The sequence below is a fragment of the Musca autumnalis genome, unplaced genomic scaffold (assembly GCF_047663935.1).
Source record: "Musca autumnalis isolate F117 unplaced genomic scaffold, ASM4766393v1 scaffold_1, whole genome shotgun sequence".
NCBI lineage: Eukaryota > Metazoa > Arthropoda > Insecta > Diptera > Muscidae > Musca > Musca autumnalis.
Genome location: NW_027411644.1, coordinates 91,068,266 through 91,093,419, shown reverse-complemented (window position 1 = coordinate 91,093,419; position 25,154 = coordinate 91,068,266). Strand labels below are relative to the sequence as shown.

At 36.2% G+C, this 25,154-nt stretch overlaps 1 protein-coding gene across 3 annotated transcripts in view; it reads right to left on the bottom strand.

Annotated features, from left to right (window-relative positions):
• The window catches only part of LOC141403271 (uncharacterized), a 189,229-nt gene that overhangs the window by 10,899 nt on the left and 153,176 nt on the right, over positions 1-25,154 (bottom strand). The gene's annotated exons all lie outside the window — the stretch shown is intronic.

The following is a 25,154-nucleotide window of genomic DNA, read 5'->3' as shown; positions in this document are numbered from 1 at the left end:
TGGCCATGTGTGTCCATCCGTTTGTCCGCATGTCCATATAAACCAAATGTGAACACGGAGAGAGCATTTGATATAAACCTTGTAATCACGCTACAGCTCTCAATTTTGATTGGATCGTTACTAAATTGTGGGTGCTGATGGCGGAAGAAATCTATTGATTTTGAAGATGGTCGGATAATATTCATGGGTCGAAATGGGCAAAAACTTATTTGGTGAAAAGTCAAGGTTTTATTCTAAAGCGAATATCTCAGCTTCTATAAAGGGTATACCAAAAGCAATTAGGTTGTCGTAGGTGGTCACACAAAAGAGATATCGCTAATTAAACCCAACATTTCACTTTTGCGATTTTATTTATAATGATGAATATCACAGCTTTGGTTGGGGACCTTCCAAAAGCAAAGCCTTACTATGAAAGTAGAAACTTCTATCTTTACAATGATTTAAAGTAGGTTGGCGTAGGCGGCCAAATAACGGAGATAACGCAATAGTCAGTAATACATCCCATATTTTCATTTTTTTTTTTTTTTGTAATCGCGAAATTTTGATCGGATGGTCACGATTTTTTAGGAGTTAATGGGGGTCCCAGAGATGAAGAAGCCTATTAAGTTTGGTGAGGGTGGGATAATGTTCATGGGTTGAAATGGGAAAAAGCGTATACTCAGAAAAAATCAACGATTTTTCTTATACGATTATCTCCGCTTCTAGTAGGAGTATTCCAATATTGTTGTTGTTTTAGCTTATGTATGAGATGACATGCCTTCAGTCAAATCAAATAAGTATTATTTTCGTAGAGTCCTTTTCGTCCTTTATTTTAAGAACCGCTATAAAAGTACCACAAGATAACGTTTTTCAGCTTCGAAATGTTCTGCAAAAATGTCGCTCAGAAAATTTTAAGCACGGCTCTCATTGACAACTAATCGATTTTGTCCTGTTTTCATGGCCCAGGAGCCAGGCAAGGACGTCAGCAAAGGTGAATCGTACAGACCGATCTCGCTTTTATCGCCCGAAGCAGAGGCTCTTGAGGTTGTACTCTTGCCGATCATCAGCATGAGTTCCGTAAGCATATCATGACAACAGTGATGCACGCCATCTCGACTTATCAAAATCCTTTTGATTCATTCAAGATCTCCACGCTGTTTGAGGACAATGAGCCGACAACCCTCCAGCCAGTTTGAAATGTAGGAAAAACAATTATACATATCTCTCATTTGCTCAAAGAGTGGCATTACTCAAAAAATGTGTTTTCTGAGCTAGCAATTTCTATTTGTTCTACGACTTTGTGTCAAATTTTCATACTCATATCTCTAAAACTCATAGATTTACAGCTCATTTATTACGGGTTTGGCATAATTCAACAACAACGTTTTTTTTTTAGTTTATAAAGCACTAAAATACTTCAATCATGCTTGATTTTTCACAGAAATTTAGCACTGATATCTGGTTAGCTCCTTACAAAAGATGGTTCAGGTAGTTATTTTATTTTTGTGTAATAATAGGTTGTAATTTGGTATTTTGTGTCTCCAGAGACTAAAAAATATCTCTACCAAATTTTGTTTATATAGGTCCACGTTTTGGTATAGCACCCATATAAGGCCCCATATATAGTACGCGTCATTTTAAGATATTTTGAATGTATTAGTCCCATTTGAGCACCGAATTGGTGGTAATTTGGTATTTTGTGTCTTCAGAGGCTAAAAACATTTCTACCAAAGTTTGTTTATATAGGTCCACGTTTTGGTAGAGCCCCCATATAACGCCCCATATATAGTACGCGTAATTTTAAGATATTTTGAATGTATTAGTCCCATTTGACCACAGAATCGGTTGTAACTTTGCATTTTGCGTTTCTAGAGGCTAAGAAACATATCTACCATAAAATGTTTACATAGGTCCACGTTTTGGTAGAGCCCCCATATAACGCCCCATATATAATACGCGTCACTTTAAGATATTTTGAATTTAGTCCCCATTTGAATACAGAATCGGTTGTAAGTTTGTATTTTGTGTTTCCACAGGCTAAGAAATATTTCTACCATAAAATGTTTATATAGGTCAAGGTTTTGATATAGACCCCATAGGACGATATCTCCCGATTTTCGGTATTTAGTCTTCGTTGGGTGTATAAAACTTTCCCCCGGAAATTTGTAGGTATAGGTCCACGCCTTCATATAGCCCCCATAGGACGGTACCTCCCGATTTTCGGTATTTTGAAGGTTGTGGCTGTGGTTACACATTTGTCTATTTTATTGACTTGTCTGAAGAGAATTTAAAACAGAAAAAATTTAGACACAAACATTTTTGTACGAGTACCTTTTATTGAAATTTTTGATGCATAAAAAATTTATGCATTTTGCATAATTTTGCATATGTCATGTTTTTCGATTGCAATTTAATCAGAAGCCAAAAATATGTCCAGTCCCAAAATTTGACATGAATCGGACCAAAAATAGGGCTTGCATAAAATTCGGCTGTCTACAAATCAAAAATAGAGGACATAGAGTACGTGCGATGAAAATAGAGGACAAAGAGAGTACGTTAAAATATAGACTACGGACACCTAAAATAGAGTACTGTAGGCCTATTCTGTAACTTTTATCGATTGAAAAGTTGTTAAAATTTCTTTTGTGTTTGTAACAAGTACAAAACAAACAAATGAAATTGTTGTAAAATAAACAGTGAGTACAGTTGTTTAAAAGTTACTGAATAGGCGGGCTGTACTTTATAATAGAGTACAGTTGGTCACGGTAATTCAACAACTTGATGTTCGAATGTTGAAAAATACAAACAGCCTGTTTATGTATGCTTGTGAAGGTTTCTTGTGGTTGCGCCACGTGTTCGCCCATAAGAGCATTAAAAACTTGGGTTGGGCGTTGGCCTAGTAACCCATCCCTCCTAACAACATCGTACTATGAAAACAATGAACAAGAATAACAAACCCCTCTAAAGCTTACGACCCCCGCCAGGACCACAATCTGCAACTAGAATATCCGCACTCTTTATAGAGAAGGTGCAACTTACGCATTGTCAGATGTACTTGAAAAAGGCAAGGCCGATATTGCCGATATTACACCTGAAAGCGATGCACTGTATTATGGCTGCCATGACACAATTAGTCAGAGGTTAAAATATCTGGTCTCCAGTGCATGAAAGACTTCATACAATTCGGGATAAAAGCTACATTTTTAAACATCACTTTTATTTGAACTCATGCACCCACTGTAGACAAGGAAGAGATCTGGTCAAGTATATATTGTACGAACGCTTAGCACGGTGCTCTTGAACCAACTTTAAATGAAAGGAGCTTACACCTGGGAAGTTTTTGCGCATTCCGAAACTACAATTTTCATAGATGAAAAAAATCAAAAAACAAAAAAATCGCCGCAGTGCTTTTTAAATAAATCGCCATCAAAGTTCTCATTTTTAGTTTCTTTTAAGGTTTTCATGATTTCGCTTGGAAAAGTGCATGTCCTATCGAAATGGGATTGGAGAAAATATTGTAGCTGTGAACATTTTCTACAAGATTAAACTTTATGATATGTTCGTAGGTTTTACCATTTTTAAGATAAAAAAAGTTCAAATTGGGACAATTCAATGACTGTATCGCCTCCTTATAAAACAATGTCATGTACGGTTCGCCTTAACTAACTTTTAATGAAAACCGCTTACACCTGGGAAGTTTTTGCGGATTCTGAAACAGCAATGTTCATAGATGAGAAAAATCTAAAAACAAAAAAAAAATCGCTTGAGGGATTTTTAAACAAATCGCGGTAAAAGTTCACATTTTTAGGTTTATTTTAGGTTTTTGCGATTTTGCTTGGAAACCGCAAGTCCTATCGAAATGGGATTTGAGAAAATGTGGTATCTGTAAAAATTCTTTGAGGATTAACCGTTATGATTTGGTTCATAAAACAGCCACAAAATATCGTTGGTAGTGCAGGTAGCAATTTACCACAAGGCTACGCAATATTTTTCAACAACAAAAATTCCAAAAGCAGCTCTTTAGATGAAATAAAAATAAAATATTTGTAGTTTCTTTGAAAAAATTCAAAAACAAACTAGAACTAAAGAGTTATGACTTGTTTACAACCTCGTATCCCTGTATGATATTTTGATGAGTTTTTACATAGGATTACATAAAATATTTTTTATAAAGTGATTCGATAAGAAAAGCTTCCTCACAAAAAGCTTATAAAGTTTTTATTTTTCAGAATTTTTTAAAAATTGTTTAAGTCACTTTAAGCAGATATTTAACTTAAAACAATGTATAGGTGCACATGACATAACCAAAATGACATAACCGTTTATTTCTCACTAATTTTATCATCGTATTTTTACATATATATCATTTTATATTATACATATATAACTTTATTTCATATCATAAAAATTAAACGTGGTTTGTGCGGGACCTTTTTCAATATTTAAATGGAACAAAAGTTATTTTAATCATTAATAGGCAAAAGGTCATTATTTCGTGCAACAGGAAATAATTTTTTGCTATTTTTTTTTTTCATTTCATAGCATTTCTTCAAAAAAAAACAAGTGAGCCAAGGCTATAGTCGGGTCGGGGCCGACTATGTGATACCCTACACCACTTCCCCTGTGCATAAGCTTTTGACTGATAAAATTCAAAATATTAAAATTGGGATAGCTTAGCGCCTTTGCTCTGAATGTCTTCATTAATACATGCAATTTTATTGAAACGCGTTTAAGTGCATCGTCAGAATAACTCAAATAAAAAAGTGGAAAAGTAGGATGTATGTCATCCATCAACTATCACATTCCGACCCCTGAATAAAATCCGACCACTACCAAAATCAATAGGTTTATTCCTCTGTGGGACCCCCACATCCAAAATTTAGTGACGATCCAATCAAAATTACGACGTGTAGCGTGATTACCAAAAATTAAAAAATAGGACGTATTACCGACTATTGCTATATCTCCGTTATTTGGCCACATACGCCAACATGCTTTACATCATTGTAAAGCCCTCGGCACATACGGTCCGTCAAGTGACACGTTGGGGCACGCGTTGTCCCAAAACAGTTTAATTATGTTTAACTTTAATGCCATATTGCCATATTGTTGTTTTTCAAAAAACTTGGCGTCACTTACACATTTTTCATGTGGTTGTTGTAGCGCGACGCTCAACGCACCGTATGTGCGAGCGCTTAAAGATGAGATTTTCTACTTTCATAGTCGGACTTTGCTTTTGGAAGGTCCCCATTATTATTAAAATCGCAAAAATGAAAAGTTGTGTTTCGATAGCGGCTATTGCGATATCTTCATTCAGCAGGTTTTGCTTTTGATATACCCCTTATAGAAGCGGAGATATTCGCTTTCATCGTCAGACTTTCTTTTTGGAAGGTCCCCAACCAAAGCTGTCATATTCGTCATTATTATTAAAATCGCAAAAATGAGAAGTTGTGTTTTGATAGCGGCTATTGCGATATCTTCATTGTTTTACCACCTACGACAACCTACGTTACGTCGTTGCAAAGGCGATATTTTCTACTTTCATTAGCAGGTTTTGCTTTTGACATACGCCCTACAGAAGCTGAGATATTCGGTTTGAAAAAAAAACATTGTCTTTTTCTCCAAAAAAGTTTTTTGCCCATTCCGACCCCTAAATATTATCCGACCATCACCAAAATAAATAGGCTTTTTCTCCCGCGGGACCCCCATCAACACCCAAAATTTGGCGACGATCCGATCAAAATTACGACCTGTAGCGTGATTTCTTTAAAAGTGGAAAAATGGGATGTATTACCGACTATTGTGATATCTCCTTTACTTGGTCACCTACGCTACCCTACTTTGCATCATTGTAAAGACCGGATTTTCTACTTTCATAGCCAGGTTTTGTTTTTGGAAAGTATCCAACAAAAGCTGTGTTATTCGTCATTAGAATTAAAATCGAATAAATGAAAAGTTGGGTTCTATAAGCGACTATTGCGATATCTTCGTTGTTTGACCACCTACGACAACCTACCATACATCGCTGTAAAGGTGATATTTTCTGCTTTCATTAGCAGGCTTTGCCTTTAATATAACCCTTATAGATACGAAGATATTCGCTTTGAAATAAAACGTTGACTTTTTCCGCAAATAAGTTTTTTGCCCATTCCGACCCCTGAATATTATCCGACCATCACCAAAATCAATAGGCTTCTTCCCCTCCGGGACCCTCATCAACGTCCAAAATTTGGTGACGATCCGATCAAAATTGCGACCTGTAGCGTGATTACAAGGTTTAGATGGACAGACGGACAGACGGACGGACGGACTGACGGACGGACACACATAGCCAGATCGACTCAGCTCGTCGAGACATTCATTTTGGTATATATAAGTATGGGTCTACGACCATTATTTCGATGCGTTACAAACTTTTTGGCCAAAACCAACTTATAATACCCTCCCCACATAGTGGTCTAGGGTATAATAAATCAAAGTGGTTTGTGCGAAACCTTTTTTATAATAAATTGTTATTTTAGGCATTAATAGGCAAAAGTTCATTCATTCTCGCTATAGGAAATCATTTTTGAGAAAAATGTCAAAAAGTCATAACTTAAATGCACTCCAGCCTTGCACGCTGAAGGTCGTGTGTTCGATTCCCCGGCCATGCAACATCAAACATTTTTCAACGGTTGCAAAAAACCCCTCAGTAATGTTGGCGACATTTCCTGAGAATTTCAGTCATGTAAAACTTCTCTGAAAGGGGTGCTCAGAATAGTTCGTGTATTAGTAGTGGTAAGACACTCTCCCCAATACTAAGCAATGGCAAATGAGAAATAAAGAAAGAATACGTGTGGTTTGTTTTTACGTTACCGTAAGGAAGTGATCACCAATGGCTTAGGACACGCCGCTCGGACTCGGCGATAAACTGTAGGTCCCATATCGTTGTGCTAATATGAAACGGGGTGCACTCATTGATATGAGAGAAGTCTCCCTTGTCCCTTCAGGGATGTTTGTGGAACAATTATTATTATATTACAACTAAACCATTTCTGAGAAACTTGGTTAAGTCTAATGAGAAGTCACTCATACTAACACCTTTCCTGTCGATTAAATTTAAAAATGATAAAAAATAAAAAAAAATAATTCGAAAGTAACGGCAAATATTTGCAAAAGCTTTGGCATGAAAGAGCCATCTATTTGTGAATGGTTCAACTGGGAATAAATTAAGTTATATAAAGTTTTAATAAAGTGGCCAGGTGTTCGTCAAACCCCACAAACATTCATATCTTATCGTCATAGACACTTGAAATGACAGGTTGCTAATTAATAATTAATTTGTGTGTGGTACTATAACCATTGTCTAGACGTATGTATGGATATTAATTCATATCACCAATGAAAACGAAATAGGTAACGTTTTTTGTTTCTATCGATTATGGTTGCATTCGCTCATGGCTTATAAGATATCTCTGTGCACAAATTACATTTACAATGTCAAAAGCAGTTGTTGTTACCATGCCTAACAATGTTTCGGTACATTTTAAAGCGATTTCAGTCGCTAAGACAAGTTTAATGAACTGAAATAAAATGTTTAATCCAAATATTCACTTTTTTTAAATATTTTGTACGTCATATTGAAACAATATTATCCACCATTCAGGATTCCTGGCACCATGTCCATTACTCCAAGACTCTCACTCCAGCTTTCTTGCGCTGTTCGCAAAATGACACGATAATTAATGAACATTTTGCTTGCCATTCTTCATATGATATATATGCTGAAAAAATTCAAATTAATCCAAGACCTGGTCTTAAACTGGATCTTAGTTTATTGCTTATGTGAGAGGTACCCAAATATTCCATATACAAATTCAATAATTCGAAAAAAGTACAAAGTAGTAATGCAGAACACAAGGAATTCCTGCGGTAAATATTTCCAAGAGCATAACTGGTTTTAAACGCAACAGTTTGAAATTATTAAATGATAGCATCAGAAGCAACAAATATTCGATCTAAATTTAAGTTTAAAAAACGTTATTAAGAACACGACGAACATGCCTAAATAGAAAGATTGTTAGCCTTCTAATGGTCGTCCATATTATGTAAGTCATGCTGTATGATTTATATAGAAGACCTGTGACACTTCTCATTGACGAACAGGAGAATTACTCATAAAAAACCCTGTAGGTCTTTTCAACAAAGACGCGAAGGGGGGGGAAACCCTGTTGTCCTTCACAAAACAGAACTGTAGGTCTCCTAATAAAATAGTCCTCGAAACAGGTATCTCTTGTAAAGCAATATTTATGATAGCAGACTAATTGCTTTCCTCTTGAAAGATCAGACGGTTGTTGTAAAGAAGACCAGCGGTATTCTTTTTATACTGGCTAAACAATTATCATGGAAATTACCAAAACACCAAGAGTAATTTTCAATAGAAGACCAATCGATATTTATACCCTCAGCATTTAGGCTAGAAAGGGTATATGAGTGAAAGTCAAAAAAATTTAGTTTCCATGAAGCCTAGGTTTGCACTATTATAATACGCGAACTATTGCAATTTACCAGTAACTATGACCATGGCTAGATCAATTCAAGTGTCAATCAATTCAAGCTCAAAAATTTGTCAAAATAATTTAATTTGCGTGGAAGTTATGACCGCGTAAATGAATAAAAATAGGAAAAAACGTTGAAGCTAACGAGGTTCAAATGACGGACATATGTCCAAAGTAAAAGTAGAAAAATACAAAATGAAGATTACATTTCTAATGTATCACTTTTCAAAATTTCCACTGCATCCACCTGACATTTTGAAGCCGGATTTTTGGTGTTTTCGTATTTTTAATTTAACTAGAACGCGCATTCGAGTATTTCAAATAACAATATGATTAAAGTACTCGCGATTACGCATAATTTGATATGTATAGTGGCTATGTAGCCCACACAGCAGCAGAGTAATCTACTGCCAAAGTCGAAAATTTAGTGCGATATTTTTTTTAAAAAACCTATTTTTTGGGTACAGTATTTACAATATCCCTTTGAGTGTGCTGGTACCCCGCGATATTTTAGTTTTTCGGCGGTCCGGATCATATAAATCAGAGATCGTGAAAATCCCTCCACTAGAACGGCGAAAACTGCAACTGCAAAAACCGAACAATGTGCGAAAAATGTTTTTGAAAATATCGTGGATTTTGAGGATTTCGCGATTTACAGGCATTTCAAATGATACAGTTTTATTTGAAGATTACACCCCATTCAAAGGAACCCAACATTTATTTGAACGTTACCCATATCTTCCGCTAGATCTTAGCGTGTACTCGAGAAGTGGTTAGAATAAAAATGTGATTTTTTGCGTGAAATTTAACTGAAATAGAAGAATTACTCCGACCTAATTTTCTTACATTTTCTTCAAATAACTCACAAAAAAAATTTGAAAAAAATGTTCTCTTACAAAAATTTTATAACTTCACTCAATATATTTTTTATACCCTCAGCATTTATGCTAACGAGGGTATATACACTGTCATACGGGCAAAGTGTGCCTCATCGAAATAACGGTTTTAGACCCCAAGTATGTTTGGACGAAATGTGTTTCAGACAATTTGGAGTCGATTGAGCAATGTCCGTCTGTCTGTCTGTCTGTCTGGTTGGTGCGCACGATAACTCTCGAACGGATGAACCGATTTCGTCTAAAATTTGGCTTTCGCAATATTTTGTCAAAACTTAGTTTAAGTTCGAAGATGGGTTATATCGTGCACTCCTTCCGGTACCTCCCCCACAAAAGTTGGAAAATGTTCGGAAAATTTGTGCGCACGATAACTCTTGAAGGGAGTAACCGATTTGGTCCATACTTTGCACATCGTGAAATGTCTACCAAACTTAGATGGGGTTCCAATATGGACTCAATCGGTCCACACCTTCGGGTACCTCCCACACAAAATTTTGGAAAAGTTCAGTTTAGGACCTGGGGGGTTACTCAGTATTGCGATGCGTTTGCGTTTGGTATTTTGTTAACGCAAGATATTTGCATTAACGCACGATTTTGACATACGCTTTTGTATTACAGATTGCGGTGATGCCAGAAAGGAAAAAGGAACAAAAATAGTTGCGAAAGGACATATGAAAACGAATTAGAGACGCATTTAATTTCCTTACGCATCGCATTTTTCTTACGCATCGCTGTAGAGAGTAACCCCCCAGCTCTCGAATTGCCTTGGTTTTTGTTTTAGCAACTTGTATTCACTGTCCCCCATACGAAGGTACAAGTTTCATCAGGGGCAAGTCCATACTTCCTGAGAAAATAGACTAAAAGTTGAAAGCGCAAGATAATTCTCGAACGGATATGCGGATTCCGTTCAAAATTTGGCCTTCGTAATATTGTGTCCAAACTTAGTTTAAGTTCGAAGATAAGCCATATCGGTCCACTCCTTCAGGTACCTCCCCCACAAAAGTTCAAAAATGTTCGGAACAGGGTGTAAAAACCCCCTATGGCAACCCTATGGTCTATGTCGGTCCATTCCTTTTAGTACCTCCTCCGCAAAACTTTTGAACTTTAATCCTAATCAACATTTTTGTCGGTTCATACATCCAAAATTTTGAAACCCCCTAAATACATAAGTTTTTTTTGAAAAAAGATGTTTCAATTTACACAGGCTGAGGGTATATCTCTGTCGGCAAAGCCTACTGATACTTTTTTACTTAAAACCGCTAAACAGATTTCCATTTGAATCGTCGCGATGTTTAGATTACGTACATATGTATTTTTAAAATATTTTTCCGATGCATAAACAGCTTAAATTTTATTAAAACAAGTTGCAAGCAAGCAATTTTTTTAATTCTTTCTTAATTTCCGCGAAAATGTACAAATTTTTCACTAATGTTATGGGACCTCAGTAATCATATAGTACGTAGGAAGCCCTTAATTAACAATGTTTCGCAATATAATGAGTAGCGTAGTTTTAAGATTGAAACCGCCATAACTTTTGCGCGCAACAACCAAAATTAGTATCTCGAACAAATTTGAGAATGGGAATTTTTGCCAATCTATGTATCAAAAATCTTTCATGTAGCTTAAATTTTTTTTTTAATTTTTTATGGAAAACTAAAAAACGGTTTTAACCCCTAAGTATGTTTGGACGAAATTTGTTACAGACAATTTTGAGTCGATTTAGCCATGTCCGTCCGTCTGTCTGGCTGGTGCCAACGATAACTCTCGAACGGATCAACCGATTCTAACCAAATTTTGGGTATCGTAATATTTGGTCCAAACTTAGTTTAGATTCGAAGATGGGTCATATCGGTCCACACCTTTAATTCCCCCACAGAAGTTCAAAATTTTTCTGTAAAATGGTATGAACGATAACTCTCAAAGGGAGCAATCGATTTGGTTCACACTTTCCACATCGTATTATTCTTTCTAGATATATGTAGATCGGGTTCGAATATGGGCTATATCGGTCCATGCCTTCAGGTACCTCCCACACAAAATTCGGAAAAAGTGAAGTTTAAGAGCTTCTCTCGGATCGTTTTTAAATTGTTTCCAGTAAGTTGTCCTTGTGGCTCCATTTACGACGTTAATTTTTTTTTTGCGCATGTCCATACTTCCTGAGATATTGACTTAAAGGTCCAAGAAACCACCAACCAACATGGCAAATCCGCAAGATAATTCTCGCAGTGAGTTTTAGATTGATGCAGACTTTGCACATCGTTTTATTTCGTACATATGGATTGTATCGGTCCACTCCTTCGGCTACTTCCCACACAAAATTCGAAAAAAGTGAAGTTTAAGAGCTCCTCTCGGATAGTTTTGGCATTTTTTAGTAAGTTTTCCTTGCGGCTCCCTTTACGACGGTAGAATTTTTTTCTTGCGCAAGTCCATACTTCCTGTGAAATTGGCCTAAAAGCTCCAAGAAACCCTGACCACACCAACCAAAAGGCAAATTCGCAAAATAATTCTCGCAGGGAGTTTCTGATTGGTGCAGACTTTGCACATCGTTGTATTTCATACATTCAGGTTGGAATATAGACCTTCGGGGACCTCCCAAACAAACTTCGGATGAAGTGACGTTTAAGAGCTGCTCTCGCATCGTTTTTCATTAGGTTGTTCGAGCGGTCTCATTTACAAAGGTACATTTTTTCGGAGTAAGTCAATACTTCCCTGCGGGTACATACTAAAATTGCTATTGTGCAAGATAACTCGAAAACCTTTTTAAAAATTTCTTTCAAATTTAGTTGCACGTAATTTAATATTTCGAGTTACTTGGTATATGTCAATGATTTGGTATAGCCCCACATTTGATTTTGTTGTTGCTGTTTCTTTTTTTTTTTTTTTTGTCAGTGGCTGAGGTTGTATCTCCGTCAGCACAGCTGACTGATACTTTCTTACGTGTCTTTCGGAATATCAGTAATAACTGAAGTAGACGAATTACATATTACTTGTCTGACCATAATGTTTTCTTATAGAAGACCTCTTTGAAATTGTCCTTAAAGAGGTCCAATAGGTTTTCACGTAGAACATAAATAAAATTTACTGGTCTTTAGTAATATTTTTGTTGAAGAATTGGTCTACTTATTGACGATCAATAGGATCTCTCAAAAAAGATCACCACATATTGAAGCAGATTTTCTCATATAATAGTTGTAAAACTTATATAGAAGACAACTTTCCAACGAGTACATAGAATTTTTTAACAAATTGAGGCTCAGTATTGTTGCGAACGTAACTGGTAGATTTAAATAAATATACATGAATTTTCGTAACGTAAATTTTTATCAAGCATTTCCTTTATTTAAATAACCATTATTTGCCCGCTATTTTACATGTATGGTTTTTTATTGTATTCTCTCCCATATTTGTGTTGATCATGCAGTTGTAGCTTAATTATATATCGACATAGTGACGACATTCATTAATACCCACTTCTTCTCTCTCATATTTATTACCTATGGTTCATTTTTTGTTTACATTATGTTTGTATATGTGAATGTCTATTTGTATATGTGAATGGATGTGGCTGCATTTTCTAGATTGAGGATTCTAGAACAGTCTATGCTTCCTTGAGCGAGTACAAATTCGAGAGAATAGCAGGTGGATGAGTCAGTTGTAAATCAGATCGCGAATTAAAACCGTCAGCTAGTAAAGTGTAACGTAATGCTTATTTGCATTTCTGATTTGCCATCGCCACTATAGACGTTTTAGGATCTATGAATAAATATCGAAACTGTGCGATAAGTAAAGTGAATTCGTGTACGAATAAGTGAAAGAACATTGTAAGACTCGTACAAATCGTATCGCGGAATAAACCAACACCCGGTTATGTTAAACCTAATTTGGTAATAGTGTAATAAGACTATTCGCACCTAAGTTGCAAATACTTCGAATGCTGTAAAATGTAGAAAATACTATATATGACTGGTTCTCAATTTTATTTAAGAACAACAATTAAGAAAATTGATTTTCCATAGCTCCATCATGTGAGTAAAATGAAAAAAATATATATATTTTGTTTTAATAAATGTGGAAACATTCTTGTCCTATGTGTGTTTCCTTGACTCAGACTCCAGCAAAAAAAAAGTTATAGAGAATTTGTTAAAAATAGATTTTTTTGTCGATGTCAAATTACAAGTAAAATGTAGCTAAAATCCTCAAAAATACCGAAAATCAGGAGGTACCGCTATGTTGGGGTAATACCGAAACATAAAATTATGTTGACGATTGTTGGCGAAGAAGTTTCGTGATGTACTTAAACATCGGTCTGTGTTGACAATTTTTGGTGAAGAAGTGTTACCCTAAGAAAATGTAAAACAAGTAAGAACGGCCGGGCCGAACTTTTTACACCCTCCACCACGAATTGTATTAAAGCAAATATGAACAATTAGTTTCCTTTCGTTTATGAAAGGAAAGGCGCAGAATATCTTAAGTGATAATAAATACCCCCTTTAAAAGAGCCATCATGTACCGACATTGTTGCTCTTTCCAAAACATGGACCTAAACTTATAATTTTCCGAATTTTCTGTAAAATGGTGTGAACGATAACTCTCGAAGCTAGCAATCGATTTGGTCCAAACTTTGCACAACGTATTATTTCTTCTAGATACAGATCGGGTTCGATTATGGACTATATTGGTCCATCATTGTTGCGCCGTTGAAAGCACATCCCTGCCAATATTTTTGAAAATTTTCGATCGCAATTCAATCGAGGAAGGGCGCACCTAACGAGAATCCCCAACATAAAGTAACTGTGTCCGGGAATCGAATTCCGAAGAAGAATCGCAGATTAATATATAATTAATATGGAAGATCATTAGGAGATTAAAATATAAAGAAAAAGTAAAAAAGAATAAAATTATTTCCTTTGTCCTTTGTTTTTTTTTGTTTTTTTTTTTTTATTTTATTTGTGGTTTTACTCCATTTTGCTTTCTTTTCTGCTTTGTAATGATTTTTAATTATTCCTTATGTTGTTGGTGGTTAGTTATACTGCTTCTTCATTCACTTGTTGGCTTTCTAGTTATACTTGGCAAAATCTGGACATGTGTTGTGTTAGTCAATTCTCATATATTATACGTGACATTTATATAAAAGTTCTGTAGAAAGTGTATATGAGAATTATATACAACCAACTCAAAAATGTCACTAACAATCATCTGTTGCTCTTCCAGAAGAGTATTCTGTTATTCTCTAGGACGATCATTTGATAAATCTTAAAAATGTAAACAATCAATCTGAGCGAACGATCTTCCACAATTTGGATACAAGTTTGCAGGTATACCATCCGTTCTATCATCTATCTTTCACGGACACAAGGGTGATTGCATTGCTATGGGTGGTATATAATTTTTTTCGCTTGTGCTCGCCTACTAGTCAATTAATCATAATTGATGATTGAAGTCAAAATGCAACTTGCTTGGGCATTTTTTAATAGCGCCGCCGTGTGTTATTCCCCAAAAAAGAACCACTTTTCACCTATGGATTTTGTTGTTCAATTAGTCAAAGTGACCTGCTTCATTTCTTCAGTTATTTTACGACCAAAAAGTAAAAAAGATTACATAAAAAGCTAAATGCAATCAACCATGACTTTCATTATTCGTTCGTCGTTCGTTAGCTCATCAGAAACCAAATCCCTGGCCAACAAATAAATAATCCCTTTCGAAACTAAAGACAAAAAACCACCATTAAGTACCAGCGAATTTTAATCAATTATTTAACAGAACATTTCACAAAAGAGGTTGAGTCAATTATTGCAACGTAGAAAAAAAGGGAAATAACAAATAAGTTGAAAAACAAACAATGGTCAAGGGAAAAATTGGTGACAATTGGATCAAGTCACAACAAAAACGATTGATATGCAGAGAAAAATCCCCCTTTCGTTAAATTCCAGTGAATGTCGATGTCATCGAAGTTGTTTACATGACAGCAATAGCAACCGAACTATTGGGTCAAATCAAAAAAAAAAAAAAAATACCCTGCAATTAAAAGGAATAACGTTGACAGAGGAAAAGGACCAGTAACAAAGGTTGTCGGTTAACGAAATACAAGACCAAACAATGCAACAAAAATGAATTAAGTTTACAATGGCCAATCCGCTAAAAGAAGTCTGGAATGGAGAGCATGCAATCAACAACCAGAGAAAAGAATTACAACTTTCACAGCGAAAGTTTTGTTTCGCCGTGCTTAAAAAATGAAATCAAAAGAATAACTTAAAAATGATTTGTTTTAAGGGGTGACCCAAACTTGTAAAGTTCAGAAATAAAATATGGGCTTATTTTAAAGTAAAGCGTGTAGCATAGAAACAAAAAACGTGTTTTCTCGAAATGACATTTAGAAATCGGTGCCAACTCTAGCACGAAAACTACTGAACCGATTATCATATATTTTTGTGGGCTTATCAAGGACATTAAAATCTAGTCCATCATCGACCGTTTTAATTTTATTTTTTTTTTTGTCCGATTTATTGCCAAAAAAGGCCAGTGTTTTTATTTTAATTAATTTCGCGTTGGAGTCGAGGAAAGAAAGGCGAAGATTCGAACCCAAACAAGCATCATTTTCAAGCCAAAAAATTTTAATTTTGACTTTTTCTGTCTAGTAGTTCCTTAAACCTAATATTTTTTTTTAATAATCGATCGATGAAGGACTGTATCTTTATGTTCTAAATAAGCTCACAAAAATATACAACGATCAGTCCATTAGTTTTCGAACTAGAGTTGGCACAGGGTTTGGCAGACGGCCATTTGCCACAAAACTACGTAATATTCTTCAACAATAAAAATTTAGAAAGTAGATTAAGATTTGCTCTTTCAAATGAAAAAATCGACCAAAAAAGTTTCGTAGTTTTCTTGGAAAAAATTCATGAAAAATTAATTTACAATTGGGGTCACCCCTTAAATCTGAACCAATTTCAGAAAATGTACATCGCTAAAATGTGATGTACAGAGATTATGACCTGCCTGTACGCAATGTTTTTCCCCTTTTACTGAAACAATTTCACAAAATCAGTATACGGCAAATTTATAAATCAATAAATAATGCATGCCGATTGATATAAACACAAACATTATTGTTAATATTCACATATAAATAAACACATGTATTATTTTTTGTTTTAATTTTTTGTAATTCCCCCTTTAAAAAGGTATTTGAAGGCCTTAAGAGCAGAAAATTATACGATTTTCTAAAAATAATCACACCAAAAAAATATCGCATATTAAAAACAAAACAAGTATTTTTTTTTTAATTTATAGCACCATAAAATATTCCGAACTAAAATGGAATAATTAGTTTTGTTTCCTTTCTATCCACAATGTTAGGTGAAGAAGTTTTTCGACCACTGATACCCGAAATTTCTAAAGTAGATAAAGTAGGTCAGAAAATGTATCAATCAATGTATCAATATCAATCGAGCGATACCTTTACAGCGGGCATATTACGCCGACCCAAAACAAATTTGAAACTCCTACCCCCCTTTGATACAAAAGTCTTATGTATGATTTTTTATGGCGATCGTTTAACGTTAACCCGTGTCACCCGAGCGATCTTTGTTTCCATAGTAATTTGTATGGGGCCAAAGGTGAATTTGCACGAAAATTCTCCCAAGACCGCAACTGTGCACAGTGGATACGCCCAACGACAAAAATCAATAAATTCATGTCGTCATTTAAAAAATTAAAAGATGCAAATCGCTGCAAAACATCCCAAATTTGTCGAAAATCAACTTATTTTTTCCACTCTTCGCGGTGCTTACGGAGAAAAAGCCTCACAAACATGACTAATTTTGCAGAAAAAATGCATTTAAAAATGAGAAAAAATAGTTATATTCTAAGCGAATTTATGAAATAAAGGACTATTTTTAACGCATTAACTTGAGTTGAATCATTTAGTAAATTGCCTAAGCCTAATTTTTCTGGTTATGAAAATTCCTCTAAATTGCAAGGGTTGTCAAATATTTTGGTTATAATATTGGTAAAAATTAAATTATTTAATATAGATGCATGGATTTCCTTAAAGTTTTAGTCACTTTCCAAAACTACGCAAGAATGGCCACTAGTACCAAATTAAAGCCTAGCGCCTGTAGATTTCAAAACTGTATAGACTTTTTGCGGAAATTTGCGGTTTTGGTAGTTATGACCAAAAGTCTTAATTTTTAAATTATTCACGGTGTGCCTTAACAAATTTAAATGGAAGGTGCTTACACCTCGGAAGTTTTTGCTGATTCTGAAACTACAATGCTCATAGATGAGAAATATCAAGAAACAAAAAAAAATCGCCGGAGGGATTTTAAAATAAATCGCGATTTAAGTTCACATTTTTAGGGGTTCTTTAGGTTTTCACGATTTAGCTTGGAAACCGCGAGTTCTATGTAAATGGGTCTAAAGAAAATGTTGTAGCAGAGAAAATTCTCCACAAGATTGGCCTTTATGATATTTTCGTAGGTTTTACCGTTTTTGAGATATGGAAGTTCAAATTGGGACAATGCACTGACTGTATCGTCCCCTTATAAAACAATATTATGCACAGTGCCCCTTAACTATCTTTTAATGGAAACCGCTTACACATGGGGTGTTTTTGCGGATTCTGAAACAGCAATGTTCATAGATAAGAAAAATAAAAAAAAATTAAAAATCGCCGGAGGGATTTTGAAATAAATCGCGATCAGAATTCACAATTTTAGGGTTTTTTCAGGTTTTTCACGATTTTTCTTGGAAGGCGCAAATCGTATCAAAATGAGTCTAAAGCAGATGTTGTAGCTGTGAAAATTCTCTACAAGACTGACCTTCAGGTTTTTTCGTAGGTTTTACCATTTTTGAGATATAGAGGTTCAGTTCAAATTTTTAGGTTTTTATCTTAAGTCTTCAGGATTTTGCTTGGAAACCGCAAGTCACTTCAAAATGGGACTAAAAAGCTGTGAAAATTCTCTACAAGATTGGATGATCTATTTTTTTCCTAGGTTGTACCATTTTCAAGATATATAAGTTTAATTTGGGAAATTGCAGTAATGACATTGTTTTATAAGGAGGCGATACAGTCAGTGCATTGTCTCAATTTGAACTTCTATATCTCAAAAACGGTAAAACCTACGAAAATATCATAAATATCAATCTTGTGGAGAATTTTCAAAGCTACAAAATTTTCTTTAGGCCCATTTACATAGGACAAGCGGTTTCCAAGCAAAATCGTGAAAACCTAAAGAACCCCTAAACATGTGAACTTAAATCGCGATTTATTTTAAAATCCCTCCGGCGATTTTTTTTTGTTTCTTGATATTTCTCATCTATGAGCATTGTAGTTTCAGAATCAGCAAAAACTTCCGAGGTGTAAGCACCTTCCATTTAAATTTGTTAAGGTACACCGTGTATTTTTATTATCTTACATTTATGTACAATGTAATGTTGTTTTTGCTATTCGTGATTTCTTTTATCATGGTAACTTGGAGCGGCACTGAAAACTCGCGATTGAAAAATAAAACGTTTTGGGGGTATACACTTTAATAAATATTTTTTCTTGTTTGGGACAACCTAATGTTGCAACACGTCAAAACTTGGAAATTTTCCCCGCACTGAGAACCAAAAACACGTTATTACGGGTAATTCTACAGAAAAAAGGTGGTTATATCTTATAAAGTACAGAAAAATATGTGGTAACCCTGTGGAGGCTGTGGCCAAAAGTGGACCAATATCACATATATTTATAAAATCATGTTCTGAACTCTGAGTTCACTATTAAAGCCTAATCCGTTTAGTATTTGTTAAATATCTGTAAAATACATTAAATCGGGCCGTTATCTCAGAAGTATGGACTTGTAGTTACGGGCCCTTGCAAACATTTTTAAAACGATCCGAGTCGAGCTGTTAGGCTGTACTTTTTTCTAATTTTGTGTGGGAGGTACACAAAGGAGTATGCCGATTTAGTCCATATTCAAACCTTATATATGCCATGAAGTAATATTACCATATGCAAAGTTATGACAAATTCGGTTAATCCCTTGAGAGTTATAGTGCGCACCAGCCAGACAGACATATGGACAGACGGACATGGCTAAATCAACTCCAAATTGTCTAAAACGGATTTCGTCCAAGCATACTAGTGGTCTAAAACCATTATATCGATGAGACACAATTTTGGTCGCATCAATGTGTATTAGGGTGGTTTTAAAAAATCGATATCGGATTTTTTATGAGGCACCCCCCCCCCACCCCCCCCCTCAAGTGTTTAGTTTTGTTAGATTTTAAGATTGCCAAAGTTTGAGTACAATCCCTATATATAGCTAATCTTAAAAACTGAACCGATTTTCAAATTTTGTTGTAGGATTACCACAGAAATGAACTGGTAAAATGTTTTCATCGATTGGACAATAAATGTGGGCTGTAGAGCGATTTCATATACATCATTGTTCCACAAACATCCCACATTAGTGGGGTGCCGCATAAAGAATCCGACATCAATTTTTCCCTTTGAGTTAAAAACAGTCCAATTTAGCCTAAAGGCTGAGGGTATAAAAAGGTTAGTCGTGTTTTGGTGTGCTCTTCGATTTTTTAATATGGAGCAAAGAAACTTATTAAGTTCGTTGTAAAAAAATGAAATTAAATGCGGAAGAACATTTGAAATATTGACTGTGGCATTTGGCTAGTCTACCATGAACAGAGTCTACTATGAAGGCTTTGCTCACTATGCTCACAATGGCGTTGTGCATCATAAATTCTTGCCACAAATAAGCACAGAATTTTCAACAAGAAGTGTTTCGATGATTGGAAAAAACGCTGGTATAAGAGTATTATTTCTAGGTTGGAATACTTTGAATACCTCGTACTAAGCTCTTCATCTACCTGGAGGTTTATTCCTTGGAGGAGCTTAATATCTTAACTGGTTATAAACACTTTATGTTGATAATTGTATGCATGAAGGTTTTCTGCTCATTGAGATTCCAAAACCAAGTTACATCCACTTCAGAAAGGAAATGTAGCAAAAGCCATTAAAAGACTCACATGGGGCGTTCTTTACAATTTTCGAATTGAGCTTCTGTATCTGCTGACAACACACAATATTAAATTACAGCAATCTTGGTTTGAAAATTTGACAAAAACCCTAGAAATACAGAAAACTGGGCAATACCGGTTCATGGGGGCTAGACTAAAACCTGAATATATGAGGCGCTCAGTGCTAAAAACGGCCTAACCCACATATTCAATAAAATCAAAGAGACTATAAAGATCTAATCGGACCCTTTTGAAATAAATACTAAAAAACTCCATACTGCATTGTTTTAGCAGGTAGTATAACCTAGTGTTAACCTAGTGCCAATACGTTCTAAAAAATCCAACCGACTCCAACCAAAGTATTTGGTATCTGCCCCTCAAAAGCATCTTATATGGTTTCATATAAATTTGTGTCGCTATCATGTGAAATCTTGCTATCACTTAGCACCTGATTACCACTACGACTCACAAAGGGGCCAAATTCAGAATTTTTAACAGTAATAACGTAGTTATACCCTACTCCACAAAGTGAGAAGGGTATTATAAGTTTGTTTTGCCAATAATTGATGTAACACCGCGAAATATTCGTCGTAGACGCCCAATGTGGTATACCATTTATCATATCTCGACGATATAAAGCGATACAGCGATGTGTGTCCGCCCGTCCGTGTGTCCGTCTGTCCATTATAAATTGTAATCAAACTCCAGGTCGCAATTATGGACCGAACGTCATGAAATTTGGTATGGGGGCTGGTTTCACATCAAAATAGATCTCTATTTTAATTGGTGATGATCGTGAAATATTTAGCGGGTGAAATGGACCAAAAGCAAAATTTTTAACCGATTTTGTAGCTCCTCTGTAGCTCGCAATAACAATCCAATCGACCGGAAGTTTTAAACTAGGTTTGAGTTCATGTCGAAGAAGAAGCTTGCCTTCTTAGCTGATGATCAGATAATATTTAGCAGGTTATATGGACCAAAACTTTTGTGTGAAAATTGTAAAAAAAATTTAATGTACAACCTGTATCTTTTTTCTTGGAAGACCCATTTCAGTCCAGTTGACCTGACCTTTACCTTTCCATTGATGTCAATTATGTTGACGTAGGTGGTCAGATGGCAAGGTAACGTATAAAGGGATCTTACAGTGCGTAGTGTATTATAATCACAAATGTCGTAGTTATGGTCCAATGCTAACAAAATTTTGCACGAGGTAATATACCAATAATTTTGGATGATGATCGAATTGTGTTTAGCGTGTGAAATTGGTCATAACTTTTGTGTGAAAATAATTTAAATTCAAGTTTTAGTACATATTTCAATTTTTGGAGGTATATTTCTCCCAACTGACGGAACTGCTCTCTAATATATAGGTGGGTTCCTTAGTTTTTTATTGTGTGTGTATTTTACAAAAAAAAAATCAAGTAACACCTCGAAATATTGGTTCTAGACACATATTTGGGGGTACCATTCTTTATATATGTATATAATTCGGTCTTGTATACAAAACAAAAACAAAAACATTGTTCCACAACATCCCATACGGGACAAGGGAGACTTCTCTCATATCAATGAGTGCACCCCGATTCATATTTAGCTCAATGATATGGGACCTACTGTTTATCGCCGAGTCCGAACGGCGTGTCTTAAGACACCACTTATGGAGAAGTTTTTCAAGGCTGAAATACTCAGGAAATGTCGCCAACATTACTGAGGGGTATTTTGCCACCGTTGAAAAATGTTTGATATTGCCTGGCCGGGGAATCGAACCCCCGACCTTCTGCGTGCAAGGCGGGCGTGCATACCATTGCCACGGTGGCACCCTTGTATACAAATGATGTCAATAATGTGTTCGATATGGTATAGAGACAACATTTTCCTATATTGATCGCAATTGCCAATAATATATTGATCACATATCACCTGAAATTTAATTTAAAGTACACGCAATTATTTATATGTTGCTTGATATCTTAACCTGTATGAGGAATCACAGTTTTTCCATTATAATTTCACGTCCTTGAAAAAGTACTTACTTACTTACTTAGCTGGCCCATTACAGAACATTTGTTCTATAGGCCGAACTAAGAAGAGATCTCCATTCCTCTCTATTTGTTGCTTTGCTCTCTGGAATACCGCGCCTTTTCATCTCAACATCCACTTGTTTGCGCCATCTATTCCTTGGCCTGCCAATTCTGCGTGCACCGCCATGTGGCATGTATTCATACGCCTTTTTAGCGGGTTCATCATCGCTCATTCTTATGATATGGCCTAGCCAACGCAATCGCTGCATCTCGATACGTTTAACAATATTCATGTCGTTGTATAGCAGATACAGCTCGTGGTTCATGCGACGTCGATATTCACCGTCAACGCAGATTGGTCCGTAGATCTTTCGAAGAATTTTCCTCTCAAACACACCAAGCACTGCCATGTCTGCTTGCGCAAGTACCCAGGCTTCGGAGCCATACATCAGCACGGGTAGTATCAGTGTTTTGTAGAGCGTTATTTTTGTTTGACGAGATGTGGCTTTGTTTTTAAACTGCTTACTTAATCCAAAGTAGCATCTGTTGGCCAATACAATTCTTCTTTTTATTTCACAACTGATGTCGTTTGTTGTGTTGACGGAGGTGCCGAGGTAGACGAAGTCTTTTACTACCTCAATATTATAGGAACCAACTTCCACAGTCGGTCCGAGCTCAATGGACGCATTGCGCGTCGACACCATCAACTTGGTCTTCTCACCGTTTACCGCCAGACCCACTTTAGCAGATTCTCCTTCGACCTTTATAAAGGTATCAGTTACTTCTTTTACTGATCGACCCATGATGTCTATATCATCAGCATAAGCAAGTAACATGTGACTATTGGTGTAGATTGTGCCACTTCTTTTGACGTTTGCCTCTCGTATAACCTTTTCTAGCAGGATGTTGAAGAGGTCACACGAAAGGCTGTCTCCTTGTCTGAAACCTCTTTTGGTACCAAACTCTTCGGAGAGGTTCTTTCCTATTTTAACTGAGGACCTCGTGTCAGTTAAAGTCATTTTACAAAGCCGGATGAGCTTTGCGGGAATACCAAATTCAGACATGGCTTGGAATACCTTTGAGCGCAGCGGACTGTCGAAGGCTGCTTTATAATCGACAAAAAGGTGGTAGGTGTCGATCTGCATCTCTTGGGTCTTCTCCAGGATTTGCCGCAGGGTAAATATCTGGTCAATGGTGGACTTGCCAGGTCTAAAGCCGCATTGGTATGGTCCAATAATCTCGTTGACCATTGGCTTTAGTCGTTCGCACAATATCCCTGACACGATCTTGTAGGCAATAGGGAGTAGACTTATGCCCCTATAGTTAGAGCATACAGTCTTATCTCCCTTCTTGTGGACGGGGCACAGGATACTCAGGTTCCAATCGTCGGGTACTCGTTCTTCCTGCCAGATGGTGCTAACTAGCTGATGAATACACCTTATCAGCGTGTCGCCTCCGGTTTTGAACAGCTCGGCTGGTAAGCCATCGGCCCCTGCTGCCTTATTATTCTTCAGCCGATTTATTGCTGTCTTTACCTCATCTTGGCTGGGCAGTATACATTCAATACCATCTTCTGGGATTGGGACTGTGGTATCTTCGTCTTCTTCGCTGCTATTGGATACCAACAGATTTGAAAAATGTTCTTTCCATATCCTGAGTATACTATCTGTATCAGTTACCAAATTACCTTGCTGGTCTCTACAGGAGGATGTGCCTGTACCAAAGCCATCAGTTTGATGCTTGACTCTTTGGTAGAATTTTCGGACTTCATTCTGGCTCCTGTACATCTCGATTTTTTCACACTCCCGCTTTTCCATCTCTCTCTTTTTCCTGCGGAAAAGACGTTTCTCCTCTCTCCTTTTCTCCCTGTATCTCTCTCGTGCGCTACGCGTTGCTACGGATTGTAAAGTAGCCTTATATGCCGCATTTTTCTCTTCGGTGGCAGCACGACACTCCTCATCATACCATGGATTCCTTGGTGGAGGTCTCTGGTATCCAAGTATGGATTTTGCGGCTGTTTGCATGGAGTGGGCAATGCTTTGCCATTGCGCTGATATGTTATCGGGATGAGGAGGGCTTTGATTAAGCAATTGGGCTAGTTGAGTGGAATATGCTGTGGCTATCTGTTGTGATTGCAGCTTACCGATGTCTAACTTTCGTGTTGTGTCTGCTCGTACTTTGTTTGCTACGTTTAAGCGGGTGCGTACCTTTGCTGCAACAAGGTAGTGGTCCGAATCAATGTTTGCGCCTCGGAACGATCGTACATCCAACACGCTCGATGAATGTCTTCCATCTATCACAACATGATCAATTTGGTTTCTTGTTTTCTGATCTGGAGACAGCCAGGTGCCCTTATGAATATCGAGATGATTAAATCTGGTACTGCTAACTACCATGTTTTTTGCAGCTGCAAAGTCTATCAGTCTCATACCATTGTCAGATGTTTCACTGTGGAGACTGAATTGAAAAAGTATCCTTATTTAAAAAATTAATTATTATTTGCCAAAAGATAACGCAAAAGAGTGAAGTAAGGTATCAGGTGGTCGGTCCGTGCGACTATAGTCTTTTCTTACTTGTTTTCATTATATAATATTGTGATTTTTAGTATGGATATATCAAATAGAGGTAGTTCTCAATATTATAGAAAAAAATATTCTAGCAAAAGTGTTGTAGAAATGTGTTTAAAGAATTCGTCAACAAGTGTC